The sequence below is a fragment of the Chlorocebus sabaeus genome, chromosome 3, assembly GCF_047675955.1.
Source record: "Chlorocebus sabaeus isolate Y175 chromosome 3, mChlSab1.0.hap1, whole genome shotgun sequence".
Classification (NCBI taxonomy): Eukaryota; Metazoa; Chordata; class Mammalia; order Primates; family Cercopithecidae; genus Chlorocebus; species Chlorocebus sabaeus.
This window is the reverse complement of record NC_132906.1, coordinates 7,970,400-7,981,452: the sequence shown is the minus strand read 5'-3', so window position 1 is coordinate 7,981,452 and position 11,053 is coordinate 7,970,400. Positions and strand designations below refer to the sequence as shown.

Sequence of the window (11,053 nt, the reverse complement as noted above, 5' to 3'; positions counted from 1 at the left end):
TTCTTCTCCAGTCTCTCTCACTTGACCTGTCCAGGTGTTTCGTTTGCTATTTAATGTCACACTCCCTCAAGCACAGAGAAGCTGGCAGGCTGGGTGCAGACCCTTAGGGCACCAGGGGCCTGCCCTGTGGTTACACGGTGCAGAGGGTCATGCCTGACCCTGCCCCCACCCGGCCCTGCCCGTCTGGTGGAGGGCGGGAGGGGCACCGTGTCGGGCCTCTCAGGATGAAGGCCAGCAGCAGTTCTGAGCAGGAGCAGGAACAGGTGACCCAGACCCAAGTCCAGGAGGTGGGGAGGAGGCAGGACCGCACACCCTTAGACAGTGGCTTAATCATGCCCTTTACAGGTAAAATATAGAAAGCCCAGAGAAGTAAAGATCTTACAGAACGTCACACAGCTTGTAGCGGCAGAGCCAAAACTAAAAGACCCAAGACTCTTTTGAATTTTATCTTGTGCTGTTTTCAGAGATCATTCTTTTCTGAACATGTGATCTGCAACCTGAGCTTGTAGTTTTATATTCAAGGTCAGGAGACAGCAGAGGAGAGCTACTGTCCTTAGCAACTCTACTTAGTGGCCCAGGACCTTGGGAGTTTACTCAGCTTGTTTCCAGAGATCAGTCAGCTTTGCTTTGGTTTCAGTTCAGGGTTAGCATATCCATAATTCTGTATTAATAAGGCCAAGCCTATAATGTTTCTTAGCAGTTGCATATCGAATATGAGAAAACATAGGGAGTGTACTATGTATTGTGAGACATTGCAACAGACAAGCATTTTCTAAGCCATGTGATTCTAAGCATTTGCTTCCTAAATGATCATTGATCTCTGGCCCCTGAGGAGTTCATTGTCTATCCCTGAACAAGCCACTTGTTCCAGCCCATTACTGCAGCTAATTAGCCACAACCACATTGCATATAAGGGTTTCCTTTGTGTTGAACTTTAATATTCAGCAGGAGAATAGACACTGCATCCCTTTAATTGTGTTTTCCTAATTAAATTGAAAATTCTAATTGTTTCTTCCTCTTGAAATGAAGATCTTAAATTTTATCGTCAAGTTCCTATGCTCAAGTTTTATTTTAACTATTTTTGTTGTTGTTGTTGTTAGTTCGTGTCTTTTATTAACTCATACAGTTACTTGTCTTCTGGCTTGTTGAAGCAATAAGTCAGACAACATTTGCCACAGTAATGTCTGTCAAAGTGGCTTGCCATAAACACCCCAGCACCACATTCATCAGATGGGCACTCTCGACGAAGGCGACTAATTTTGCCATTCTCATCCACCTTATAATATTTCAGGACAGTCAGCTTAACCTTCTTTCTCTTGTGCTTATTCTTCTTGGGAGTGGTGTAAGTAAGACTTCTTCTTCCTTTTCTTAGCACCACCACGAAGTCTCAACACAAGATGAAGAGTAGACTCCTTTTGAATATTGTAGTCAGAAAAAGTACGTCCATCTTCCAGTTGCTTGCCAGCAAAGATCAGTCTTTGCTGATCAGGAGGAATTCCTTCCTTATCCTGGATCTTGGCCTTTACATTTTCTATCGTATCCGAGGGTTCAACCTCGAGGGTGATGATCTTCCCCGTAAGGGTTTTCACGAAAATCTGCATTTTGGTGGCAGCTCCACCGCAGATGGCGGATCGAAAAGGAAGAACCTAACTATTTTTAAAACCTTGCCACATCTAAGTAACCAAGTAGACTTTACACCACAGATAACTCTTGGATACATGATTATCTAATAGTAGATGTATAATGATTACAAAAGGGACAAGAATAATACACTTCAGGGTCACTAGACAAAATGAAACGTATCCTCTCTGTCATGAACCACTGTTTCTCATTTCCTAATCTCTAAAATGGAAGAAATTCCATCTGACTTTTACTGACTTAAAAGGAGATTAAGAAGATTAACTTAACACTCTTAGAAAAAATGAAAATATTATAGTATACATTTTGGCAAGCAAAAGTATCATGTTAATAATAATATTATTTATAGCATCGTTGCTTTATTGGTAAAAATGGTAAAAATGACCGGATTTGTAGAACACAGAATTTTGAAACTAGAAGAGACTTCAAAGGCGATGCCGTTCAAATTCATTTTACAGAAGAATAAACAAAAATGCAGAAATAACAAGTTTTCAGAGTTTGAAATACCTATTTTAAAGTTATTTCTACAATGAAGTCTTTAACATAATAAAATTCTATAATAAATTAAATTTAAAGAAGGAATGAAACTTACTATTTAACTTATTTAGAATACATGACAATAGCGAAACAGCTGATATTTCTTTCAGAAGCTCCAAAGTATTTAAAGCAGTTTCTTTACTCTTCGTAGATGAAGTTTTCCAGATCCTCCTGATTACCTGATTACCCTTGATATATTTTAACTTACCAATGTCCTTCTCAAAATTACTCAGTTTAAATTATCAATCCTATTCTCACCACTGTAGTGAACTATGGGTTATCACCGTTTATTTGCTTGAAATCCAGGTGAATTTAATTAATGCAAACCAAATCACACCCGTTTTTGGAACACCAGCAAAAACTAAAACACCTAAACCTATTCTATGTACACTGTCTTAAAATCAGGGGACATCTGTCCTTTTTGACTGCTCAGTATCCATTTATTCTTCTGCAACTGTGAAACAATTTGGCTTTGGAGAATTACCACTCTCTCCACTAGAGATGGAGGTGGAGAAACTGCTCATGCACATGGTATGTCTTACCCTGGCCAAGAGTTGGTCAACTGAGTAAAGCCAGACCAACCAACTGCTCACTCTTTCTCTTTCTGGCGTCCTGAGAAAGTACTAGTAGGAGCTCATTGATTCCAGTGTGGTCCTAAAAAGAAAGTCGGTCACTTCTAGTTTCCTAGATGTTCAAAGTTGTTCTGTTTTTGGAACTTCCAAATCTTGGGTCTTCAGCCTTTTCTTTGATTCTGTGAACAACTGTGTATCTTCCCAGTAAAATCCTTCTTTTGCCTTTTGTTAAAGTTAGTTTCTGTTGTTATTAAGCAAAATCTATACCTGGTACACCTAGCCTGATATTTTCTGGTTTATTTGTTTTCTTGTCTGTTTTCTGCCTCTCAACCTCTTCTATCAGGAAAGGGATCTTGTCTGCCCTGTTTGTTGCTGGAACTCCAGAATCAAGAATTGTGTCTGTAACGTGGGCAGTTCTCAAGAATATATGTTGAAGGAATGACTGATACCCAATTCCCTAAATAATACAGTTGTCATCTGGGCCCAGTGGCTCATGCCTACAATCCCAGCACTTTCAGAGGCTGAGGACGGGGACTGCCTGAGCCCAGGAGTTCAAGACCAGCCTGGGCAATACATCAAGACTCTGACTCTATGAAAAAAAAATTTTTTTTTTTTTTGAGACAGAGTCTCGCTCTGTCGTCCAGGCTGGAGTGCAGTGGCCGGATCTCAGCTCACTGCAAGCTCCGCCTCCCGGATTTACGCCATTCTCCTGCCTCAGCCTCCCGAGTAGCTGGGACTACAGGCGCCTGCCGCCTCGCCTGGCTAGTTTTTTGTATTTTTTAGTAGAAATGGGGTTTCACCGTGTTAGCCAGGATGGTCTCGATCTCCTGACCTCGTGATCCGCCCGTCTCGGCCTCCCAAAGTCTGGGATTACAGGCTTGAGCCACCATGCCCAGCCCAAAAAAATTTTTAATAATAGTAATAATAATCCAGTTGTCAAAGCCAAGTACCTAGGGATGATCAATTAAATAAATAAGATTTCTTAATCTATTCATTTAAAAACACAAACTCAGAAAAGGGGGGAAAGTCTTACAGAGGTATGTAAAATCTGATCCTCATTAACTAAGTGCAAGTCTTATTTTCTGCCAAATTAGCCTCAAAGTTGAGCAGCTGGGCCATGGGTGGAGCGGCCCTTGTGACAGAGTTGATGGTTCAGCTCATTCTTCCTCAGAGCAAGTAAATCTCTGGGGAGGGGATATAGCTGCTGTGGTCACAGTAATGCCTCCCGCACCACTCATCTCCCAGACCAGCAAGCCAGGGACAAAAGTAACCGGGTGGAAAAGATCCATATAGATCAAATCCAGGGTGGATTTAATGTGGACCTAAACTAATCTCCATTAAAAGGAGTGAAAAGAGGCCGGGCGCGGTAGCTCACGCCTGTAATCCCAGCACTTTGGGAGGCCCAGGCGGGCGGATCATAAGGTCAGGAGATCAAGACCATCCTGGCTAACACGGTGAAACCCCGTCTCTACTAAAAAAAAACAAAAAATTAGCCGGGCGTGGTGGCGGGCACCTGTAGTCCCAACTACTTGGGAGGCTGAGGCAGGAGAATGGCATGAACCCGGGAGGCAGAGCTCGCAGTGAGCTGAGCTCGTGCCACTGCACTCCAGCCTGGGCGACAGAGCGAGACTCTGTCTCAAAAAAAAAAAAAAAAAAAAGGAGCGAAGGGTAAACAGTAAGAAGGAGAAGAGCTGTGCTGACAGGATGCTCACGACCAGTGTTTGCTGACAAAAGATAACTGGGTGCATATTGAAGACATAAGGACAATAAGATGCTCACAGACTCTTCCCCCGCCCCCTCATATAATAATGTTACTTATTGGGGCCATGGAGGCCTCAGTCAACTGTAGAGATGATCTTGAGTAAAGGCTTGTATTACAGAAGAAGTGCCAGTTGTCTCTTATATCACAAAGGCCCCAACAGAGATGCTCATTAATGATAGCTGATGGGAAGTGATCATCTACGTGTATCAGGCATGGGCTCTGCTAAGTGATTTGCACACATTTTCTTATGTGATTGCACAGTCCCCTGGGATAGGTACTACTTTGGTCTTCCACTGAACCAATTAGGAAGGTGAGGCTTAGAGGGTTAAGCAACTTGCCGAAGGCCATACAGCTGGCAAGATTTCCACTGGTTAAGAAGAGATGCTCACCCACAGAGAGGGAAATAGGATCAGATACACCATAAGGCTGGGCATGGTGTTTCATGCCTGTAATCCCAGCACTTCGGGAGGCCAAGGCAGGAGGATCACTTGAGCCCATAAGTTCAAGACCAGCCTGGGCAACATGGCAAAACGTCGCCTCTACTAAAAATGCTGACAGCTATGGGTGACACGATTAGGCATGTACAAGATCATGGGTCATGGGGAGCTTTTTCTCCCCAAAAGGGGAAACTTGAGAGCTGATGGGACTGCTGGAAAAGATCCCTTCACGACTGACAAGCGGCCACCTGAACTTTTCAGTGTCGTTGCAATGGGTGGGTCTTTCTCTGGCCTCCCTGAGCTGCTCACCTTCCCCACCTCACCACAGGTAATGCTTTTCCCTCTCTTTCTCTCCTTTCCCTTTCCTATCTTTTCTGTTACTCAGGGCGACTGTCTTGCCCAGAGACCACATGGTGAAACTCCTGGTAGGAAGTCCCTGAAACAAATGAAAAAAACTAGATGAAGTTTCCCTCTCTTCTTGTTTTATGTCCTTGGGAGCTTGACCTGGTGCACTCATGGTTAAGTCATAACCTTCCTTCAGGTTTATTGGTTTCACCTGGAAGTTAACTTTTGGTAAAGTTTAAAAATCAGAAATATTGGCAGTTTGGCATGGTTAAAATAATTGGGTAATAAGAGACCTAAAAAAATTTTTTTTCTTTAAGGAGCGCAATGGTTAAAAGTCAACTTAATTAAAAGTGGATAGAGCCCTCTCAAAATCTAAGGCTCTGTCCTGTTCTACACTGAATTAACTGATGGTTTTGACTTCTGGGGGTATCAGAAATCACTTCGCATTATCAGAGAGCTTTGGTATCTAATAACTATGTAGGAAATACAGTTTTGGGGATAGCTAATGGCAGTTACGGGGGGATACTCGGTTCTTTGCATGTTTGGATGACAGAAGCTCTTGGTCACCTGGAAGATACGGAGATGTTTCCATCCCCCCCCACCCCCCACTGAGAGATAAGACTCCCACGGGGGATGGGCTAATCACAGAATGGGCTGATTGGCTTTGGGTTGCTTTGCAATGAAATGCACGGTACAATCATGGCATTGTTGTTCTGTAGCATCTCTCTTTGAGGGATCCAGGATTCAGTACAAAAATGGAGCTCTTAATTTTGGGGATCTGTTTTCGCATCCCAGTTGTGCCTGCTAATTAGACCATAGAAACTGCATGCTTTCCTGGTCCTTTTCCTCCAGGGGTTCCACTCTGAAGCCGGCAATCCAATTAAGAAACTGGCAAATGAAAAATCATACAAGCACTGGATCTTCTGTCTGTGCATTTATGTGTGTTCTGTGGGTAATATGTGTGTAATATGAAAGAGCTTTGATTAATTGGTTTAAAAATAATCAGTGCTTAAATCAAATATTTTGTCAGAAAAGTAAAAAGTGTAATGCCTTTTAGTTCATGTGACTTAAGTAATTTTTGGGAACTAAGAACACTTTTACATGCAAAGTGTATAAGGGAAGTGAAATGTGTTTTTCCTAAAAGATTTATAACACGGCATGGGAATGTGGATTTTTTTTTTTTTTTTTTTTTTTTTTTTGCCTAGATTAAAGGGTTAAAGAATTGTTTTAAGTTGGATAAGATAAAGCTGAAGGTTTGAGCACATTGTGGAAGGATTGTGAAAAATTAATCTTGTAAAAGAAATTCTGTGTGTGTGTGAACACAATGGCTAAAGTTAAAGGGGTATTATTCAGTTTTTCCGTAAATTGAACATTGGAATAAAAGCACAACAGGTTTTTCATATAGCACTGATCTGCTTTTTCACAAAAATTTATAAAGGGGTACAAAAGGTTTATGGTGTCTTACCTTATGGTCAAACGGATTAAGATTGGATAGATTTGTCTATAAGGTTTTATTAAGAACTGGTTTTGAAATCAATAGCACACTAATGCAACGATGAGATTTGGCTTTCTCTCTTGAACAAGATTTTCATGTAATATCAAAAAAAGAAAGATTTTTGTTTGCTTTTTGAATAAACTGTAGAAAAAAGAAGGGAAAGAAAAGAGACATAAAACTTGGAAAGCTAAATCTTCCCTCTATTAATGATTAAAATTTTTTGTCTTTAAAAAAATTTTAAGTTATCATTTTGGCAAAATGAATAACTTACGATAACCTGAAATTCTACTTTAAAATATAAAGCATTTAAACATTTGAGATTTGACAAACTTTCCAAAATCAAATTATAAATTATGTCTTTGGGGGATCTGGCAAGACAGCCGAATAGGAACAGCTCTGGTCTGCAGCTCCCAGCAAGACCAACACAGAAGGCAGGAGATTTCTGCATTTCCAACTGAGGTACCTGGTTCATCTCATTGAGACTGGTTAGGCAGTGGGTGCAGCCCACAGAGAGCAAGTAGAAGCAGGGTGGGGCATCACTTCACCCGGAAAGTGCAAGGACAGGGGGTCTCCCTTTCCCAGCCAAGGGAAGCTGTGAGCGACTGTGCTACCCAGCCAGATACTACGCTTCTCCCATGGTTTTTGCAATCTGCAGACCAGGAGATTCCCTCGTGTGCCTACACCACCAGGGCCCCAGGTTTGAAGCACAAAACTGGGTGGCTGTTCAGGCAGACACCGAGCTAGCTGCAGGAGTTTTCTTTTTCATATCCCAGTGGTGCCTAGAACCCCAGCAAGACAGAACTGTTTATTCCTCTGGAAAGGGGGCTGAAGTCAGGGAGCCAGCTGGTCTCATTTGGCGGGTCCCACCCTGATGAAGCCCAGCAAGCTAAGAACCACTGGCTTGAAATTCTTGCTGCCAGCACAGCAGTCTGAAGCCGACCTGAGATAATCGAGCATGGAGAGATGAGAGGCATCCAAAATTACTGAGACTTGAGTAGGCGGTTTTCCCCTCACAGTGTTAAGGACTGGGTGGAACTCAACACAGCACAGCAAAGCAGCTGTGGCCAGACTGCCTCTCTAGATTCCTCTTCACTGGGAAGGGGATCTCTGAAAGAAAGGCAGCAGCCCCAATCAGGGGCTTATAGATAAAACTCCCATCTCCCTGGGACAGAGCACCTGGGGGAAGGGGTGGTTGTGGGCACAACTCACCGGACTTCAATGTTTCTGCCTGCTGGCTCTGAAGAGAGCAGTGGATCCTGACAAAGAGGGTTCTCCCAGCACAGCACTCAAGCTCTGCTAAGGGACAGACTGCCTCCTCGAGTGGGTCCCTGACCCCCGTGCTTCCTGACTGGGAGAGATCTTCCAACATGGGTCGACAGACACCTGATACAGGAGAGCTCAGGCTCATATCTGGCAGGTGCCTCTGGGACAAAGCTTCCAGGGGAAGAAGCAGGCAACAGTCTTTGCTGTTCTGCAGCCTCCACTGGTGATACCCAGGCAAATAGGGTCTGGAGTGGATCTCCAGCAAACTCCAGCAGACCTACAGCAGAGGGCCTGACTGTTAGAAGGAAAACTAACAAACAGAAAGGAATAACATCAACATCAACAAAAAGGACCTCCACACACAGAAAACCCATCCAAAGGTCATTAGTCTCAAAGACCAAAGGTAAATAAATCCACGAAGATGAGGAAAAAACAGCATAAAAATGCTGAAAATTGCCTCTTCTACTCCAAATGATTGCAACTCCTCTCCAGCAAGGGCACAAAACTGGACAGAGAATGAGTTTGATGAATTGATGGAAGTAGGCTTCAGAAAGTGGGTAATAACAAACTCCTCTGAGCTAAAGGGGCATGTTCTGACCCAATGCAAGGAAGCTAAGGACCTTGAAAAAAGGTTAGATGAATTGCTAACCAAAATAACCAGTTTAGAGAAGAACATAAATGACTTGATGGAGCTGAAAAACAGCACGAGAACTTCATGAAGCATACACAAATATCAATAGCTGAATGAAGTGGAAAAAAGGATATCAGATTGAAGATCAACTTGATGAAATAAAGCATGAAGACAAGATTAGAGAAAAAATTGCAAAGGAACAAACAAGGCCTCCAAGAAATATGGAACTATGTAAAAAGAACAAATTTATGTTTGATTGGTGTACCTGAAAGGGACAGAGAGAATGGAACCAAGTTGGAAAACACTCTTCAGGATATTATTCACCAGAACTTCCAGAACCTAGCAAGACACGCCAACATTCAACTTCAGGAAATATAGAGAACACCACTAAGATACTCCTCGAGAAGAGCATCCCCCAAGATACTTAATTGTCAGATTCACCAAGATTGAAATGAAGAAAAAAATGTTAAGGGCAGCCAGAAAGAAAGATCGGGTTATGCACAAAGGGACGCCGATCAGACTAACAGAGGATCTCTCTGCAGAAACCCTACAAGCCAGAAGAAGTGACAGCCAATATTCAACGTCCTTTTTTTTTTTTTTTTTTTTTTTTTTGAGACAGAGTCTTGCTCTGTCACCAGGCTGCAGTATAGTGATGCGATCTTGGCTCATTGCAGCCTCTGCCTCCCAGGTTCAAGCAATTCTCCTGCCTCAGCCTCCCATGTAGTTGGGACTACAGATGCCTGCCACCATGCCCAGCTTATTTTTGTATTTTTAGTAGAGATGGAGTTTCACCATCTTGGCCAGGATACTCTTGATCTCTTGACCTCATGATTTGCCCACCTCAGCCTCACAAAGTGCTGGGATTAAGGTGTGAGCTATCAGGCCCAGCCTCAACATTCTTAAAGAAAAGAATTTTCAACCCAGAGTTTCATATCCAGTCAAACTAAGCTTCATAAGTGAAGGCGAAATAAAATCCTTTACAGACAAGCAAATGCAGAGAGATCATGTCACCACCAGGCCTGCCTTACAAGAGCTCCTGAAGGAAGCACTAAATATGGGGAGGGGGGGAACTGGTACCAGCCACTGCAAAAACATACCAGTTTGCAAACACCATTGACACCATGAAGAAACTGCATCAACTAACAGGCAAAATAACCAGCTAGCATCATAATGACAGGATCATATTCACAATAACAATGCTAAATGCGGCCGGGCGCGGTGGCTCAAGCCTGTAATCCCAGCACTTTGGGAGGCCGAGACGGGTGGATCACGAGGTCAGGAGATCGAGACCATCCTGGCTAACACGGTGAAACCCCGTCTCTACTAAAAACACAAAAAACTAGCCGGGCGAGGTGGCGGGCGCCTGTAGTCCTCGCTACTCGGGAGGCTGAGGCAGGAGAATGGCGTAAACCTGGGAGGCGGAGCTTGCAGTGAGCTGAGATCCGGCCACTGCACTCCAGCCCGGGCGACAGAGCAAGACTCCGTCTCAAAAAAAAAAAAAAAAAAAAAAAAAAAAAAAAAAAAAAACAATGCTAAATGCCCCAATGAAAAGACACAGACTGGAAAATTAAATAAAGAGTCAACATCCATCAGTGTGCTGTATTCAGGAGACCCATCTCAGATGTGATGACACACATAGGCTCAAAATAAAGGGATGGAGGAATATTTACCAAGCAAATAGAAAGCGGAAAAAAAAAAGCAAGAGTTGGGCTGGGCATGTAATCCCAGCACTTTGGGAGGCCAAGGCATGCAAATCACAAGGTCAGGAGATCGAGACCATCCAGGCTAACACAGTGAAACCCCATCTCTAATAAAAACACAAAAAATGAGCCGGGTGTGGTGGCACGTACCTATAGTCCCAGCTACTTGGGAGGCTGAGGCAGGAGAATTGCTTGAACCTGGGAGGCAGAGGTTTCAGTGGGCTGAAATCGCACCACTACGCTCCAGTCTAGGTAACAAAGTGAGACTGTCTCAAAAAATAAATAAATAAATACATAATAAATAAAAAATTTTTAAAACACAGGGGTTGCAATCCTAGTCTCTGATAAAATACTTCAAACCAACAAAGATCAAAAAAGACAAAAGAGACAAAGAAGTGCATTATACAATGGTAAAGGGATCAATGCAACAAGAAAAGCTAACTATCCTAAATATATGTGCACCAAATACAGGAGCACCCAGATTCATAAAACAAGTTCTTAGAGACCTACAAAGAGACTTAGACTCCCACACAATAATAGTGGGAGACTTTAACACCCCACTGTCAATATTAGACAGATCAACGAGACAGAAAATTAGCAAGGATATTCAGAACTTGAACTCAGCTCTGGACCAGGTGGACCTAATAGACATCTACAGAACTCTCTACCCAAA

General features: G+C 42.9%; 1 pseudogene; it reads right to left on the bottom strand.

Moving 5' to 3' along the window:
• Positions 1-1,084: 1,084 nt before the first annotated feature.
• Positions 1,085-1,640, bottom strand: LOC103214208 (ubiquitin-ribosomal protein eS31 fusion protein-like; annotated as a pseudogene).
• Between the last annotated feature and the right edge of the window lie 9,413 nt (positions 1,641-11,053).